Genomic DNA, 18,239 nt, shown 5'->3' on the forward strand with positions numbered 1-18,239 from the left:
TCGATTTTACAAGGTTCGGCCTACCCTAGCCTACATCCTCGCCTTGAGTAACCCACTCAAGGATTCCGCTAAATAATCTGCTCCTTTAACTGGGGTAGAACTTCCCTTACAACCCGCTATTTACAAGAGGCACAGCTTCCTCCTACTCCGTTACTTACAAGAGGCACAACTTCCTCCTCACCCGGTTCACAACCCGAACCGTGATTACAATATAGAATTAGAATTCTGCACAAACTCAATATTTCTTCTCCACAAGCTAGTGAGTGCAATAGAAATCCTAATACATAATCATATGATAAATACTTGAAGATCAGTATGTATGTAAAAGTATGACTTTTATAAGTCAAATGATATACTTCCCAAATCTACCCTTCAAATAATATCTCCCAAAAATTAGTTTTTTTTTTATAAATAAATAAATACTTTGGAGATCTTGGAGTTTGATTTTGAATCACTTTATGCTAGAATATCAAATAAGATCCTTATAGAATAGACTTGAATATTATGTAGATCTAAGTTCTTGCTGTCAAATAACTCATAAGATTAAATCTTTGAGTAAACAATAAACTTGACAGTTTTTCAAAGATTTGAACAATATTTATCAAATACTTTTTGCACAAATAAAGTAGGTCTCTTTGAATAAAATTATACTTTTGAATATTACAAGGTTTCAACACTTTAGAATACTGTTCCCAAAAACTTTTCTCAAATAAAGATCTTTCACAGAATGTATGTATAATTAATAAATCAAGATCAATCTCTCAAATAAAATATTCAAGAATGCTTTGTAAAAAAAATCTTTGAGAATAAATGAGCAAGTAGTTTGATCACATAACCTCAATACCCAAGTTGTTTGCACAACATTCGCAGGAATGCCTTTTGAGAATCAACGTAACCCAAGCTTAAATTTGATGTGAATGCTTTGAAATCGTAGGCAAGGGCTTAGCAACGTGTTCACTGCTTTCCAGAGATGTGTATACGTTCAAGGCTCCCAATAATATGCAAAAAGTGTGGCACTAGGGTTCTTAGGTTAGTTTTATAATCGTTCGGGGCCCTAGATTTAATCATGGCCGTTGGATCAAGTTAAAAACAAAAGTTTTCATCTGTGTCTGCTCTGAAATGTGAATCAGCGTCTCAATCTTCATCGACGAGTGTGTAAGCTTGTCGACGAGTGTATAACACTTGTTTGTCGATGAGGCTATGAGTTTGTCAAAGAGAGCACTACCTGAACTTTTTAGACTCTCGGTTTTTGTTCGTTAATGAGACAACACTGTTCGTCATCGAGTAGCCTTCATATGTTCGTCGACGAGGCCTCTAAAATTTGCCTCAAAAAATTTATTCAACCTAGACTAATGTAAATGAGTTTTTCGTGAATGCATGAGTCCTAAGGTATATTTGAGCTTCAAAATATATCATATAACATGTAAATACATTTAATTCTAAATACCCATTCCCATTGACGATCTCGAACTTGAAGCTTGCTTCTCCATCCATTTATTCTTCTAGATCTATGGATTGAGCCAAATGATATGTACTTTAGGTTCCTCATGACTTCCACATCAAGATCACCGTTCGTGCATTCTAAATCATGATCCTATTCATAAAGTCAATTGAACATGTCAAATACCAAGTAATTTGTCACTATCAAAACAAGATTGGACTCATAGAGTCAACAGTCTGCATGGTTGAGCCAAATGTTCTTGAGGGTGCCACTAATGCTCCTCCTGATTTTGCCTCCTTCCATAGTACATTGATTTCAAGTTCAATACATTGCAACAAGACATTCACTCCAAATCTTTGTCCTTCAATCAAAGACTTTAACGGCTTGAAATGAAACTGGGGGGGGGGGGTGCTACCTCTTCTTAAAGTAAAGCACCTATGGAAGCAAGCCCAAGTGCAGAGGACGAGGAAGAGGACGAGGAAGATGATGAGGAAGCTGATGAGGAGGATGAGAGTTTATCCAGTGGATATGTTATTGATGAAGATTTGATAGGGGGAGTGCTAATTTTTGTGGGGAGAACTTATTGTGTCTGATTGTACTTGTTATGTCTATGTTTTGTTTTTGAAAACAATTTTATTATGTTTGTATTCTTACAGATCTTAATATATAAGGTTTGTGTTGACTTTTTGAGTCCAATCCCTGTTTTGATTGTGACTAACCACGACTTCTCACTTGCGTACTAAGTATTTGAACAGGTGTGTATCTTTGTAAACACAAGTGACAAATACCATATGGAAGTCGTAAAAGGACATAAACGATTATATCTCGGCATATTTCATGGGATTGCAAAGGAGCAAAGCATGAAGACTTTGTTTTATTGTTTTGGGTAATAGTAACTTAGGGTTGTATGTACATGCATGTTCGTGTGATTTAAATTGAAGCTCAAATGACCTTAGATTGACCATAGGACCTCCAAGTAACATGAAAAACCTTTTTCATAAAATTCCTAACTTATACAAAGGTTTTTAAATGGTTTTGAAGTTAAAAGAAGGCAAAAAAAAAAAAAAAATCAATTTTTACAAAGAGGTTAGTCAACCGACCAGTCGAGTAAAGTGATTTTCTCAATCAAATGGTTTTTATCTTGAGAAGTGTTCAACATGAAAGTTGTGGGATTCTCTCCTAGATTTTTTTTGATACCAATAATGTTCAAATTCGAGTTATATAGAAAACGGTATGGCCAAAACACTAAAAGGTGTCTGTAACAGAAAAACTCCCTTCATGTTTCTTTCATTTCATTGATGGGCGTTTTTCTCAATTCATAACTTCTAATGTTAAAACGTGTTCAATATGAATGTTATGTGATTTTATCTTAAATTTATACTGACACCAAGAACGTTTAATTTGGAATTGTATAGAAAAAGTTATAGTCAAAACACCGAAGAGTGTCCACATAGAAAACCCAAGGACAGCCGATTGAACCTTGCGTGTTTGAAGCTTCAGCCGACAGAGGCTTGCCCATAGCCCATCGAACTTTGATTATTTGAACCCTCAGTCAACTGAAAATTGAGTTTAGTTGACCGACCTTCTCGAGAAAGCATCCCAATGGCTGAAAAACGGTTAGAATTCAATATAAAATATTATTTTCTCACCCCGAACAGCCATATAACAGCTAGAAATGATTTTTAGCCTATAAATACATGCCCAAACACTTGAAAAATGTTAGAGAAACACTCGGGAAGCATATTTACACATTCTTTATTTCTCCTTCTATTTTTAAACCCTGATGTTTCAATTTCTCTATTTCTCCTACTTTTCTTGAAAATATTTTCGGAGAAATGGTTTTTAAAGATCAAATTTCTCCCACTTTTTATTTGAAAACTATTTTTGGAGAAATTCCTTTTTGGTTATTCAAGAAAGGCTTAAGCTTGAGCATATATTTACATATATATATATATATATTGCTTGAAAGCCTTCTAACTATTTATTTTAAAGGTCAATCGTTTTAAAAGAAAAGCCCTAGATTCTCCCATTCTTTTATTTGAAAATATTTTTGGGGTTAGTTCAAGAATGCTTTTAGCATATATATATATATATATTGTACTTATGAAAGTTTCTTGACAATGGCTTGAGCTGATATTCACTTTCATATATTTTGCTCGGAAGCCTTATTTAATATAAATTTCCAAAAGGTCATTTTGTTCAAAAGAAAATCATTTTCCATACTCTCACCGATTTACTTGAAAAAATATATGTGTATGTATATATATATTGAGAGGATTTTATTTACTCTAGTGAGCATCATTTCATAAATCATATGTGAGTGCATTAGATCTTAACTGTATACATTTCTTCTTATTTGAGAAGCACATCTTTGTATGAAAATATATTTTTCATTTTATTGTATTCCCGACATGTGATCATCAGAAGAGGAGGCACCATCCTGTAAGGTGTGGGTTTTTGCACCGCTAGTAAAGTGTGGCATCATATTGGTTTAGTCCCAATTAGGAGAATGAGAGCACTATCCTATAAGGTGTAGTTGTAAAGGCTGGGCTCAGCCCTGTAATGTGAGCTGGGGTATTCCTCGCCCAGTAAGAAGAGGAGGTTGTAATTGGTGAAGCTGCACCCATTAAGCGAGCACTTAGTGGAATCCTCTTACTTGTTAGCTTGAGGCAAAGACATAAGCAAGATTGGCCGAACCCCGATAACAAATATTGTGTCTACTCTGTCTCTCTCTCCTTAGCTTATTTACTTTCTACACTTAAATTTTCATATGTGTATGCTAACTTATTTACTTTTATAACTATTTGCATGCACACATTTATTTTAAATGAGAAATGTTCCATGTGTATGTTTGTTTTCATTGCTTAAATTATTCTAGAAATACACATGTACTTTGAATGGGATATGATTTGTGGTGAATTGGTGAAATGTTTAAGTTAGTCAAAAAGTTTTAAAAACCAATTCACCCCCACTCTTGGAATCATAGCAATTTCAATAGTTTGGTTTGAAATCTCTATGATATTTGTCCTAGTAATGCTAATTGATATATGCTTGCTGACTGTTGTCTATTGGTAATGTATGCCGATTGATATATGAATATGTTTTCTGGTTGACGAATGTTGGCAGACTTATGTAGGACAAATCATGTATAGTTGTGACATAATGCCGATTGTTGTATCTTGGTGAACAGACACTAATTGGCTATAAGAAAATCTTGTTTGAGAAAATTGAAATGGTTGATTATACATATGTATTTTTAATGGGAAAATGTAGAGTTGAATGCCAAATTTGAATACTTATTCAGACTTTTAAAGCCTTTTGCTGATGTCAAAAGGGGAGAATTTTTTAGCAAAATGCGGAATGGTTGTATGATTAATTTTGGGAGAACTATGAGCGAATACTTTTGAATTCTAAGTCAAAAGGGGGAGAATTATGATTGTTAATATGGTTAAATTTAGGAGAAAATTATAATAAGCAAAATTCATTTTAAAAGCTAATCAAAATTGAGCTTAAACCATTATAAATTGAAAAATTCTAAGTCTTAATCTCAATATGCCTAACATGCTTTGCATTGCTTATTCTTATGATTATGCATATTGTGACGAGGAGCCTTATGAAGGCAACCTCATTTTGCTTCTTGTTTATCATCATCAAAAAGGGGGAGATTTTTGGCCTAACAAGGTTTAATCTCATTTTGATAAGAACAAACCAAGGCATCTAATTGTGCCATTAAGTGTGTATATAGGTATTAAAATCTCAAAGTACAATAAAAGATACCAAATGGAAAGTCATGAAGCATACAAGACGATGATGGATAGCTATTGACATGAAACTTGTATAAATACTTAGCTTAAAGACATGATAACTTGAATAGTTCATGTTAGCTCTAGTGGCTAAGGGTTCTCATTCCAGTTTGTTTTGATGACAACAACCCATTAGTAGTTCTTAAAGCATGCTAACATTTTTCCTCAAACTCAGTTCAGATATATAGGAAAACTCCAAGGCAAGCATAAGGGTCACATGTATGGAACAAGCAAAGAGCAAATGACCGTCAACAAAGTCCAACATATAGCACATTCGGAACTTAACCACTCAAGCAAAGCACTAATGATTTCTACATTACATATATGTGTTGGGTTGTGCGTATAAGATTGATAATGTAACTCTTGTGCATATGGTATGTTCAAGAGTATCTTGCAAGAGATGAGCAAATCACACATGCATATAGTTCATAATAGGTTAGAACATGATTCCGAGTTCACACATGCATGTTGAGTCACTTAAACTACATAAGATGTCAAAATGGATTTCAAACTTATTTTATCAAAACGACACATCTTGAAATTGTTAAAAATTAACTTTGGATAAGATTGAACTTTTACTTGAATGAAAACCAACTTTGAACTTGTCCATATTCATATAAGTAAAGGGGCTCGTCAACAAATGCAGGGGATTCGTAAATGAACGAATGAAGGGATTCGTCAATGTACACAAAGGACACGATGATGAAAAGAAACTGAGATCTATCTGAATTCAACACAGAAGGATCATCGACGAACATAGGGTTTCGTCGATGAAGGCATGTGCAAGAATCGTTGACGAAGGTATGAATTCGTCGACAAACGTTAGGCTATTGGCAGCATTTAATGCGCATTAATTGCTAGTTTTCAAATTGTCTTATCTCCATTAATGCCCAACAGCTCTCCAACGCATTGCTCATCCCTTTGCCCTTTAATATGAGTCTTGTGCATTCATTTCCAACTAGTTGAGTACTTGGTGGTTAAGAACACTGAATGAGCATTCATTTCTAGGGTTTTCATTCTTGCTCATACTCTCTTGTTCTTTACTCTTGTTTTATATACCATTCACAAAGAGAGTAGTGTGAGGTTTTGACTTGTAATATCAGCTAAAAAAGGAGCAATTGAAGTTGTATCTTATTGTCTTGATTCATTGTGTTGAAGGGCTTTTTGTGAGCCTTTGTAAGGTGACTCTTGATGAGAACCTTGTCGTACCTCTTGGTGAGCAGTTGGATTATAAAGGCTTCTCCGCCAGTGAAGGAGGATTGCTTAGTGGATTTGGGGAATCCTTGAGTTGGTCTCAAGGCGTGGATGTAGGCTTGGTGCTGAACAACATTAATATCGTCGTGTTGAGCTTTTCTTCTCCTTCTTCTTTCACTTTGTTTGCTTGTTATTGTTTACCTTAAACATAAATTGTGATATAATACTCTTGCATGTTGCCAAGTTATTTTTATGATTGTAGAAAATGTTTTATATCCGCGAAAGACATCTATTCACCCCACCTCTAGATGCACACACGGGCCAACAAGTGGTACCGGAGCAAGTTGCTAGACCTTCGGAGTAACATCTAGAGCGCAAAGATCTAATGGCGAACATGTTTACCTAAGGACAATCCATTGACTGTCCACCCAAGTTCTGTGGTGTCAACTATCCGGCATGGAAGGACCAAATGTCAATCTTCATCCAAGCGTATGACTACAAAATGTGGAATGAAATCACTGAAGGAGAGTATGTATTTAAGGAGGATGATGGTGAGATCATACTGATTGGGAAACTCCCAGAAGCTTATGCAAAGCTGGTACAACTAAACTTTAAAACGAAAAACTTTCTTTATTGTGTTGTGAATGATGAAGAATACAATCGTATCTGTGGATGCAACACGACCAAGGAAATGTGGGAGAAGCTCCAAGTAACATATGAAGGTTCGACTCAGGTGAAAAAATAAAAAATTTATATGTTAGTTAAAGAATATGAAATGTTTAAAATGGAAGAAGGTGAGTCGATTACTTCCATGTTCACACATTTTACACATATAAAAAATGGATTAAAAGAAATGGGTAGGGAATATTTCAATGGAAGATAATGTGTAGAAAGTTCTTCTTTCATTACCGAAATCATGGCATGCAAAGTCTATGACAATTGAAGAAGCAAAGGACCTATCTAAGGTCACTCTTGATGAGCTCATTGGATCTCTCATGACTTATGAGATCAATAAGAAGAATGCTATAGCTGAAGTAGAAAAGCCGAAAAAGACAACGGACATGGCTCTAAAGATAGCAAGCAAGAAGGAAATTATGGAAGAAGAAGAAGAAGAGTGCGACAATGATGATGAAATAGCTCTCTTCACAAGAAGATTCATAAATTTCTTGCTAAACAAACAAGCTGGTTAGAAAAAGGAGAAAGGACAATCAAACACAACATGTTATAACTGCAAGAAGGCGGGACACCAAATGGCGGATTACCCAAACTTCAAAAACAAAGGCAACAACCAGCAAGGAGATAAGAAGAAATGCAAAGCTATGAATGCAACCGGATGGGACAAACTTGACAGAACTTCAACCAATGAAGAAAACGAAGAAGAAGTTGCAAACTTCTATTTTATGGCAGACGAGCAAAATGAGGTAAACTCTGATGAAAAATACCTTCCCTCATATGAAGAAATAGAAGAAAATTGTAGAAAACTTTATATTGAGTTGATTTCTATTAAAAATAAAAATAGGCTTTTAGGAGAAACTCATTCAAAATGTAAAAAGAAGAAAATTTGTTCATGTAGTGCTTTAAAAGAAGAAAATAATTCTCTCAAAGCTGGAAAATAAAAACTTGTCAAGAACTCCAAAAATGATAAGGAGACCTTTCAAAAAGAAGTTGGAAATTTGAAAAACCAAATTGTTGAAATTCTTCAAGAAAATTCAAAGTTGAAAAAGAAAATTGAAGATCAAAATAACATCATTTACAAATTTACAAATGAAAAAGAAAATTTTGATAAGTTAATTGGAATCCAAAGATTTGGAATTTTCAAAGAAGCATTAGGGTATGGTTTGTCATCATCTAAATTAATCGGCTTTGTAAACCTTTGTGCTAAGAGAAGCTCTTTGTCAAGAAAAAAACCTAGCACCCAAACCAAACCCTTTGCATGCTAACAAAGTTTGCTTGTAGTGTGAAAGAAAGGGTCATGAAAGCTTCACTTGCCCTTTTAGAGGAAACAGTGATAAAGGAATGAAATATGAATGGGTGATTAAAGATACTAATCCCCTAGGACCCAAGGTGATATGGGTACCCAAAGAAGTTACTTAACGTTGTGTGCAGGTTTTCTTGAAGAGAAATTCTACAAGGAACAAATGGTTCCTTGGCAGCGGTTGCTCAAGACACATTACGGAAGACGCTGACAAATTTCTCTCTCTCACCTACAAGAAAGAAGGGTTAGTGACATTTGGAGACAACGCCAAGGGTAGAATGGCAAAGGTAAAATAGGCAATTCTTCTTTGTCTATCGAAAATGTTGCTCTTGTAGATACACTTAAGCATAACCTATTAAGTGTTAGTCAGCTGTGTGATAAGGGACTACATATTATAATTCAATCTACCCAATGCTTGATAAATGATTTAAATGGAAATACTATACTAGTAGGTAAGCGTGAATCTAACAACTACACAATTGAGTTTGATGATATTAAAACTTGTGATGTAAGATATTTGGCTGCAAAAAATGAAAATAGTTGGTTATGGCATAGGAGGCTAGGTCATGCTAGCATGAATTTATTGCATAGGTTATCCTCTAAGGAGCTAGTGAATGGCTTACCAAAAGACAATTATGTCAAAGACAAAGTATGTGATGCATGTCAATATGAAAAACAGGTTAAATCATCTTTCAAAACCAAGAAAATGATATCGACAACAAGACCATTAGAATTGATTCATCTTGATTTTAGACCAAATGATATTGCAAGTATTAGTGGAAAACTGTATGCTTTTGTGATAGTTGATGATTTCTCTAGATTTTCGTGGGTAATCTTTCTTGCAAACAAAAGTGATACTTGCAATGCCTTTCGAAATAAGGAATAGCTTCCCAAGCGAGGGCGGGGGGGGGGGGGTGAATTGGATTCTTTTAGATTTTAATGATTTTTAAGCTTTTGATTTTAAAACCCAGAAAACAAAATATATAAAAGATAATCACACTTAAAAATACTAAAATTTAAATACACAAATCAATTAATGAAATCAAAGTAATTCAATCACTCAACCAAGAATGTTAGAGCTTTTGTTGATTTCCATGTAAGCTTTTAGTATGTACTTCTCTTGATCAAGATTTCCGCAGATTAACAGACGTACTCCCTTTTTGGTTTCCGCAAATGATTAATCAAAATGTACTTTCTAAATATCGAGTATCTTTGTTTCTTTCTCACTTAAAAAATTGCAACCTGCACTTTTAAACCATATAACAATAGCAAGTAAAGAATATAAAGTAAAGCAGAGAGAAAGACACAAGATTTTTTACAAAGTTCGGCTTCAACACAGCCTACATCCTCGCCCTTGGCAAAACACCAAAGCGTTCCACTATATCAGTTCCGTTACTGGGTGGAACAACACCTATTTACAATCACTCCTTCTGTTAGGCTAGAGCCCGCCTCTCCAAACAACAATTCCTCTTTTGGTCCAACGATTCAACAGCTCTAAATCGTCTAAGAATCAAGATAAGGAAATTTTGTGTACAAAAGAAAAACTCTCACAGCAGAGTAGATTAGTACAATAATTAGCACAATGATACTTCAAAGTAATTCAAATATAAAAGAATTTGAAGCTCAATACTTAGTATGAATCACCAAATAATTTTCAAAAGATGAAAGATTCAGACTTTTAAAAAATTTGCTTCAAAATATAAATCAGTAGCAAATCAGTAGTTTAAACACAAGAGAGTTTGAGATCCTTTGAGAGTTTTGAATGCTTGAAAATTGCTTGATCTCAAAACCTTTGAAGATTGCTTGATCTAAAAATCTTTGAAGATTGCTTGATCTAAAAACCTTTGAATATTGCTTGATCTAAAAATCTTTGAAGGTTGTTTGATCTAAAAATCTTTGAAGATTGCTTGATCTCTAAACCTTTGAAGATTTCCTGATTTCAAAAACCTTTGAATATTGCTTCATATGTTTAAAACCTTTGAAGATTGGGGCTATTTATAGATATTTAGAAGCCATTCATTACTCCCAAAGTTTCCTTAAAATAGTTTCCAAGCATTTTAAAATAATTATGTCCAAAAACGTGGTTTTAAAAATCTTCCCATTGAGAGATTTAATGCCAACGTTCGAGTGGCAGTCGCCTGTCACAGAACAAACTCTTAACTCAAAATGCTAGCAGTCGCCTGCCAGAACCAAGGTAGTCGCTTGGCTTGTTCACGCAGGCGCCTGATAGGTTTAGGCAGTCGCCTGTCTTGCTATTGACTTTTTGAAAAACTTCTTTCTTAATGTGGCAGTCGCCTGGCCCTTCAATATTTGAAAATTTTTCTTTTTCAAAAACTTTTCTTTTCATTTATTATAAAAATATTCTTTAGAGTATATATATATATATATAAATATATTTTTGAATTTCTAAGAGCTTTAAACCAATTTATACTTGAAATTAACTTTGAAGTACTTACAATTAGAACATCCTTAAAAAAAATATAATTCTTTGATCTTCAATTTTGTTTTTCTATCATCTTTGTGGTTTCAATCTTTTCTTCGAGCTTTTCACCAGTATAACTTTATTCCTCATGCTTTTTGTAATCCATAAGCTTTATTATGTTCTTCAAGAATTCTTTGTAATCCATAGGCTTCCTTTTGCACTTGAGCTTTGTCACTTTCCTGAAAAACTTTTGCTTGAACCATATAAACACATCATTGATTTGTTATCATCAAAATAAGAATTGTAAGCCTTATTTGGCCAACAATCTTCCCCTTTTTAATGATGACAAATCGAGAGCAAAAATAATAAGAATTAATACTCATGGCTCCCCCTATCAATAAGCATGATATATTTTTAAAGGTATGATTCATGCATATAAGTCCAAAAGATAATCCATGAATAAACGATACATACAAGTACAAAATATAATCCATAAAAGATCCATCCATCCATTTAAAGTTTTACAAACCATGAGATATCATATTTTTGCACTCACTTCTCTTAAACATTTCTCCCCCTTTGGACATCAATCAAAAAGGAGAAAGAAATACAAAAATAGAGAAATGCTGCAAGACAAAGTACTATTTTTAGAATATCAAGAACAACCTATCCGATAAAGCTTGAATACATAAAAGCATATAAAAGTGATAAATATCTTATAGATGAAAACACATCAATCAGAAGCGTCCATAGATCCACTTTCATCATCTCCTTCCTCTTGTTCACCAGATTCATCATCACTAGATGTAGCAGAACTGATATTCATAGGAGATTTTCCTTTAGAAGAACTAGCCAACTGTTGCTCAATCTTATCAACTCGCTTATCAATATTAGAACAATTAGTATCTATAGAAATAAACTTCTCTTGCAGAGTACCAAGTCCAGATTTCATTCCATCATTGAAAGTCATATAATGATTAAAAAATGGAATGAACAATGAAGGAGTTTTTGGATCAAGCTAAACTGATGGTGTTGGGATGGAAGATGAAGGAGGTGGTGGAGCAAATGATATATGCCTATGTCCTTTATGAAACCATCCTTGAGGAGGGTTCTTATAGCCCATGCGTTTAAGAACGGTATCAGAAAAGATATCATAATAAGTCTTGCTAGTGAAGTTGAATGATGGGGTTAGAACATTAAAATGAGCAAAGACCATATTTAACATCCCAGCATATGGTAGAACAATACGAGGAGCATCGAATTTCATGATAATCCACTGGATAATTAAACTTGGAAGATCCATCCTTTTTCCTTTGAGAATACACCATATTACAAAACAATCCAGGAATAAAATATGATCATGAGAACTAGATCATGGTAAGATGTTGTTTGTAATGAGCTTGTGCAGAATTAGAGCTTTCAGATTAAGCTACTTATAAAGAGGAGGATGCCCAAAATTAACAGGAGTTTCAGTCATGACTAGAGGCAAAAAATCTTGTGGAGTAAAACCTTGAGCCATAATCCATTGCTTCTCAACAATATGAACCTCAAAATCTCCTGGCTTGATTCGAAGAATGTTTCCCAAGGATATGGAAGTTAGATGGACATTTTGCCCAAGCAAATTGGTTTTGATCCCATTATCACATCGTTCCATGTTTGCATAAAAAATCCAAACAACATTGGGATAATATCCTTTAGCTTGATAGGTAATAAACTTATCCCATCCAATGTTCTTAAAGAGTTCCATGATTTCAGGAAAATCTGAATTGAAGAATGTTACGTCAAGTACCTTACCTAAAATAGGTTTAGTTGAAGCAATCTGATTTCGATAAAGTTGCTTAGCGTGTGGAGTCACTAACCATTTCTCCACCTCATCATTATTAATACTTGTTGAAGACGAAGATCCCTTGACACCAACAGATTTTGATCAAGGCATATTTGTATGGAGGAGAAGAACAAGGAAACCCTAAGTTAGGTTTGTGATTTGGTGAGTAGGAAGGATTAGAACCTTGGTTTCAAGATGATTTGAACGGGAAATGTATATGGAAAAATGTAGAGATGAAAAATTTTAGAGAGAAAGATGAATGAGTAGTCGCCTGGTGGAAGTAAAAAAGACTTAAAACAAGGTTTTAAACCCTACCCGTCGCGAGGCAGTCACCTGCTTGAATGTGGCAGGCGCCTGTCTATGTGGAATTTTAAAAGATAGTAACCTGGCAGTCGCCTGGTACCTTGGTGGCAGTCGCCTGCCAAGCAGAACAATGTTTAAATTACTTCACGACTATGTAGCATGCCCAATTCTCTTCTTATAAATATGAATCTTTGTTCTGAAAAAGGTTTTGTGAAAATATCTGCTAATTGATCATGTGTATTTACAAATTCTAGTATTATATCTTCGTTTTGCACATGATCTCTCAAGAAACGATGTGTTATGTCAATGTGTTTTGTTCTTGAGTGAGATACTGGATTTTTTGAAATATTAATAGCACTTGTGTTGTCACATTTGATAGGAATAGTTTGATATTGTATTTGAAAATCTTTTAGTTGCTGTTTCATATACAATGTTTGAGCACAACAACTTCCTGCAGCAATTTATTCTGCTTCTGCTGTGGATAATGCTACAAAGTTTTGTTTCTTTGAAGACCATGAAACTAAAGAGTGTCCTAGAAAATGAAATGTTCCACTTGTGTTTTTTCTATCGATTTTACATCCACCAAAGTCTGCATTTGAATAACTAATCATTTCAAATTCAGATTCCTTTGGATACCATAATCCCAGTTCAAGTGTGCCTAATAGATATCTAAGGATTCTTTTGACTGCTGTTTGGTGTGATTCCTTAGGAGCTGACTGAAACCTTATACACATGCATACACTAAACATAATATTTGGTCTACTTGCTATTAAATAGAGTAAGCTTCCTATCATTCCTCGGTAATGTTTAGTATTAACTTGTTTCCCTTTTTCATCTTTGTCAAGACTAGTTGAAGTACTCATAGGAGTTCATACAGGTTTACTTTCTTCCATATCAAACTTTTTTAACATATCTTTAATATATTTAGTTTGATTTATGAAAGTTCCATTTTTTGCTTGTTTGATTTGTAATCCAAGAAAGTAATTTAATTCTCCCATCATACTTATCTCAAACTCTTTTTTGCATACATGTGGCAAATTCTTTACATAGATCTTTATTTGTAGCTCTAAATATAATATCATCCACATATATTTGAACTAATAGCATATCTTTTTTTTTAGTTTTAATGAATAAGGTACTATCAACCTTTCCTCTTGTAAATTCATTTTTAAGTAAAAATTTACTTAACCTCTCATACCAAGCTCTTGGAGCTTGTTTCAAACCATAAAGGGCTTTTGTCAATTTGAATACATGGTTTGGATTTTTAGAATTTTCAAACCCTGGAGGTTGTTTGACATATACTTCTTCATTTATATATCCATTTAAAAATGCACTCTTCACATCCATTTGATATAACTTAAAATCCTTATGGGCTGCATAGGCTAAAAGCATCCTAATAGCTTCCATTCTTGCCACAGGTGCAAAAGTTTCATCATTATCAATTCCTTCTTCTTGATTATACCCTTTTGCCACTAGCCTAGCTTTATTTCTTACAACAACTCCATTTTCATCCTTCTTATTTCTAAACACCCATTTAGTTCCTAAAATTGATTTATCTTTGGGTTTTGGTATAAGTTCTCATACTTGACTTCTTTCGAATTGATTTAATTCCTCTTGCATAGCTATAATCCAAGAATCATCATTTAAAGTGTCTTCAATATTTTTTGGTTCATCTTGGGATAAAAAAGCATAATGATTGCAAATATTTTTAGTGAAGTTCTAGTGGTTATTCCTTTTGATGTTTCACCAAGAATTTGTTCTTTTGGGTGATTTTTGTTATATTTCCACTCTTTAGGAAGTTTCAGATTCTCTAAAAAGTTTTCATTTAGAGCATCATTATTCTTTTCTTCTTTTATTTCAAGAACTTCTTCCTTTTGTGAAGTGACTTCTTTTTCATCAATCATATCTTTAATATCATAATGATTTGATTCATCAAAAGTTATATGAATTGATTCCATAATTGTAGAAGTTCTTTTATTATAAATCCGATAAGCTTTACTATTTGTAGAATAACCTAAGAAAATACCTTCATCCGACTTTGCATCAAATTTTTCTAGATCATCTTTAGTATTTAATATAAAGCATTTACAACTGAATACATGAAAGTAGGATATATTAGGTTTTCTATCTTTCCAAAGTTCATATGGTGTTTTATTTATTTATTGATCTTACTGATACCCTATTTACAATATAACATGCTATATTTACAGCTTCTGCCCAAAAATATTTAGGTAGACTATTTTCATTGAGCATTGTTCTTGCCATTTCTTGCAAAGTTCACTTTTTCCTTTTAACAACTCCATTTTGTTGTGGAGTTCTAGGTGCTAAAAAATTGTGAGTTATTCCATGTTCATTACAAAATTTATCAACTTTCTTATTTTTAAACTCTCTCCCTTGGTCACTTCTAAAGCTTGTTACATTATAGCCTTTCTCATTTTGTAATTTTTTGCATAAGGTTATTAGTTGATTACAAGCTTCATCTTTGTTTGCTAAAAAGATTACCCAAGTAAATCTTGAAAAATCATCTACTATTACAAAAGCATATTGTTTTCCACCTAAGCTTAAGGTTCTAGTTGGACCAAATAAGTCAAAGTGTAAGAGTTCTAGGGGTCTTTTGGTGGATATGAATTTTTTATTTTTAAAACTTGTTTTTACTTGTTTTCCCTTTTGACATGCATCACACATCTTGTCTTTTATATACTTAATATTTGGTAATCATTTTACAAGATTTTTCTTGGATAATTTAGATAGTAGGTCCATGCTAGCATAACCTAGTTTCTTATGCCATAACCAACTTACTTCATTCATAGCTGTTAAGCAAGTTATGTTTTGATTTGCTATTTTCTCAAGATTTATACAATAAACATTATTTATTCTATGAGCCATAAACAAGGTTTCTTAATTTTTGGGATTTTGGATAACACATTTTTCTTTCATGAAGATTACTTTGAACCCTTTATCACTTAATTGACTAATACTTAAAAGATTATGTTTTAGTCCTTCCACTAATAGCACATTATCTATAAGTGAAGATTCTTTACCAATTTTTTCGATACCAACAATTTTACCTTTGGCATTGTCACCGAAGGTGACGTATCCCCATCTTTTTGTTTTAAGGTAGTGAACTTGGTCTTTTCACCGGTCATATGCCTTGAGCATCCGCTGTCCAAGTACGATTTGTCTGCTGTTGTTGTTGTCCTAAGGCAAACCTATAATGAGGGATACTATGTGTTAGTTTTTGGAACCCAAATTCTTTTGACTTTCTTTGTTTTATTGTTGGTTCCACTATTTGTTTTCCATTCTCCTTGAACTTTAACATATTTTTTCTTTAATGGGCAATTGAACATCACATGACCTTTAGTCTTGCACATATTGTAAGTGGTGTGTTCATGTTTGCTATTTGATGAAGTGCTAGCAGAAAACTTAGCTTCCTTAACAAAATATCCCATGTATATCTTTTTACTCCATTTATTTGCTTTATCGTTATAGCCTATTCCTTCTTTGTTTCCATGAAGCCTTTGTTGTCCAATCATCTTTTCAAAGTTTTCTTTACCTTTAGTAAAATTATAGATAATATTTTCTTTATCCTCAACTATCTTTTTGAGTTCATTTATTTCTAAATCTTTCTTATTCAAATCATTTTTATGAGTTTTATCTAATTCTTGTTTTGCTATGCTTATTTCTTCTTCCAACTTCTTAATATAAGTATTTCTTTCTTCCTCAATAACATTGAATGATTCAAGTTGCTTTACTAGTTCTTGAATTTGATCTTTCAAAGTTATATTTCTTTTAGACACTTTTATAAATCTTTAATGTAGTGAAAATAATTCAGTCTGTAATTCCTTATAAGAAGGCAAACTATCACATGACTCATCACAATACTCATTTTGATATTTGGTTGAAGAGTAATAAGAATTTACCTCTTCGTCGTTCGCCATGAAGCATATATTTGCCATCTCTTGTTCACTTGATTCGATTTCAGTTTTGTTGGAGCTTGAGTTGTCCCAAGTAGCTTTCATTGCTTCCTTCTTTTTCTTCTTGTCTTTCTTGAATGATGGACACTTCGGTTTATTATGCCATGGCTTTTTGCAATGATGACAGATTGGTAGATCACTTTTACCTTTATTTTCTTTCCTACTTGTATCTCCTTTTTCAGTTTTCTTTTTATTAAACTTTCTAGGAAACCTTTTATTTCTTCTATAGAATTGTCCTAGTCTCTTAGTAATGAATGCCAACTCATCTTGATCTAAGTCACTTGTTATGCTTTCTTCTTCACTAGTGCTATGGCTAGATGCTTTTAGAGCTATGGATCTTTTATGCTTTGGTTCAGGATTCCTTTTTTTCAATGCCATTTCATATGTAAGAAGTGAACCTATAAGTTCATCCAAAGAAGTAGTCTTAAAGTTTCTACCTTCCGTGATAGCTGTGGCCTTTGGTTCCCAAATAGAGGGTAGGCCTCTTAGAATTTTTCTGATCATTTCATATGTATTATAGGTTTTTCATAAGGTACTTAAAGAGTTTATTATGTGGGTAAATCTGGTGTACATGCTTGATATCGTTTCATTAGAATTCATTTTGAATGCTTCGTATTCACTTGTTAGCATGTTTATCCTATTGTCTCTAACATCAACGGTTCCTTCATAAGTTACTTCTAGTTTATCCCAAATCTCCTCAACTGTTTTGCAGGCTATAACTCGATTAAACTCATTAGCATCTAATGCACAATATAACGCATTTATAGCACTTGCATTTATTTGAAGCATTTTATAATCTAAGTCGGTCATGTCTTTCTTTTCTTTTGGAATATGTTTTCCATCAACTAACTTAGTGGGGATAAGATTTCCATCCATAACAACTTCCCAAGCTTTCTAATCCATGTGTTGGAGATATATTTCCATTCTCTTTTTCCAAAAAGTATAATTGTGTCCACAAAAGATTGGTGGACGGGTTGAGGATTGTCCTTTACCAAAGGGTGCTACTCCAATGTTTGCCATTAGATCTTTTTATAATTTCTTGTTAGGAGTTTTTATTACTAGGCTCTGATACCAATTGAAATAAGGAATAGCTTCCCAAGAGGGGGGGGGGGGGGTGAATTGAATTCTTTTAGATTTTAACGATTTTATAGCTTTTGATTTTAATACCCAGAAAACAAAATATATAAATGATAATCACACCTAAATATACTGAAATTTAAATACACAAATCAATTAATGAAATCAAAGTAATTCAATCACTCAACCAAGAATGTTAGAGCTTTTTTTGATTTCCCTGTAAGC

Source organism: Malania oleifera, chromosome 8 (genome assembly GCF_029873635.1).
Source record: "Malania oleifera isolate guangnan ecotype guangnan chromosome 8, ASM2987363v1, whole genome shotgun sequence".
Lineage (NCBI taxonomy): Eukaryota > Viridiplantae > Streptophyta > Magnoliopsida > Santalales > Ximeniaceae > Malania > Malania oleifera.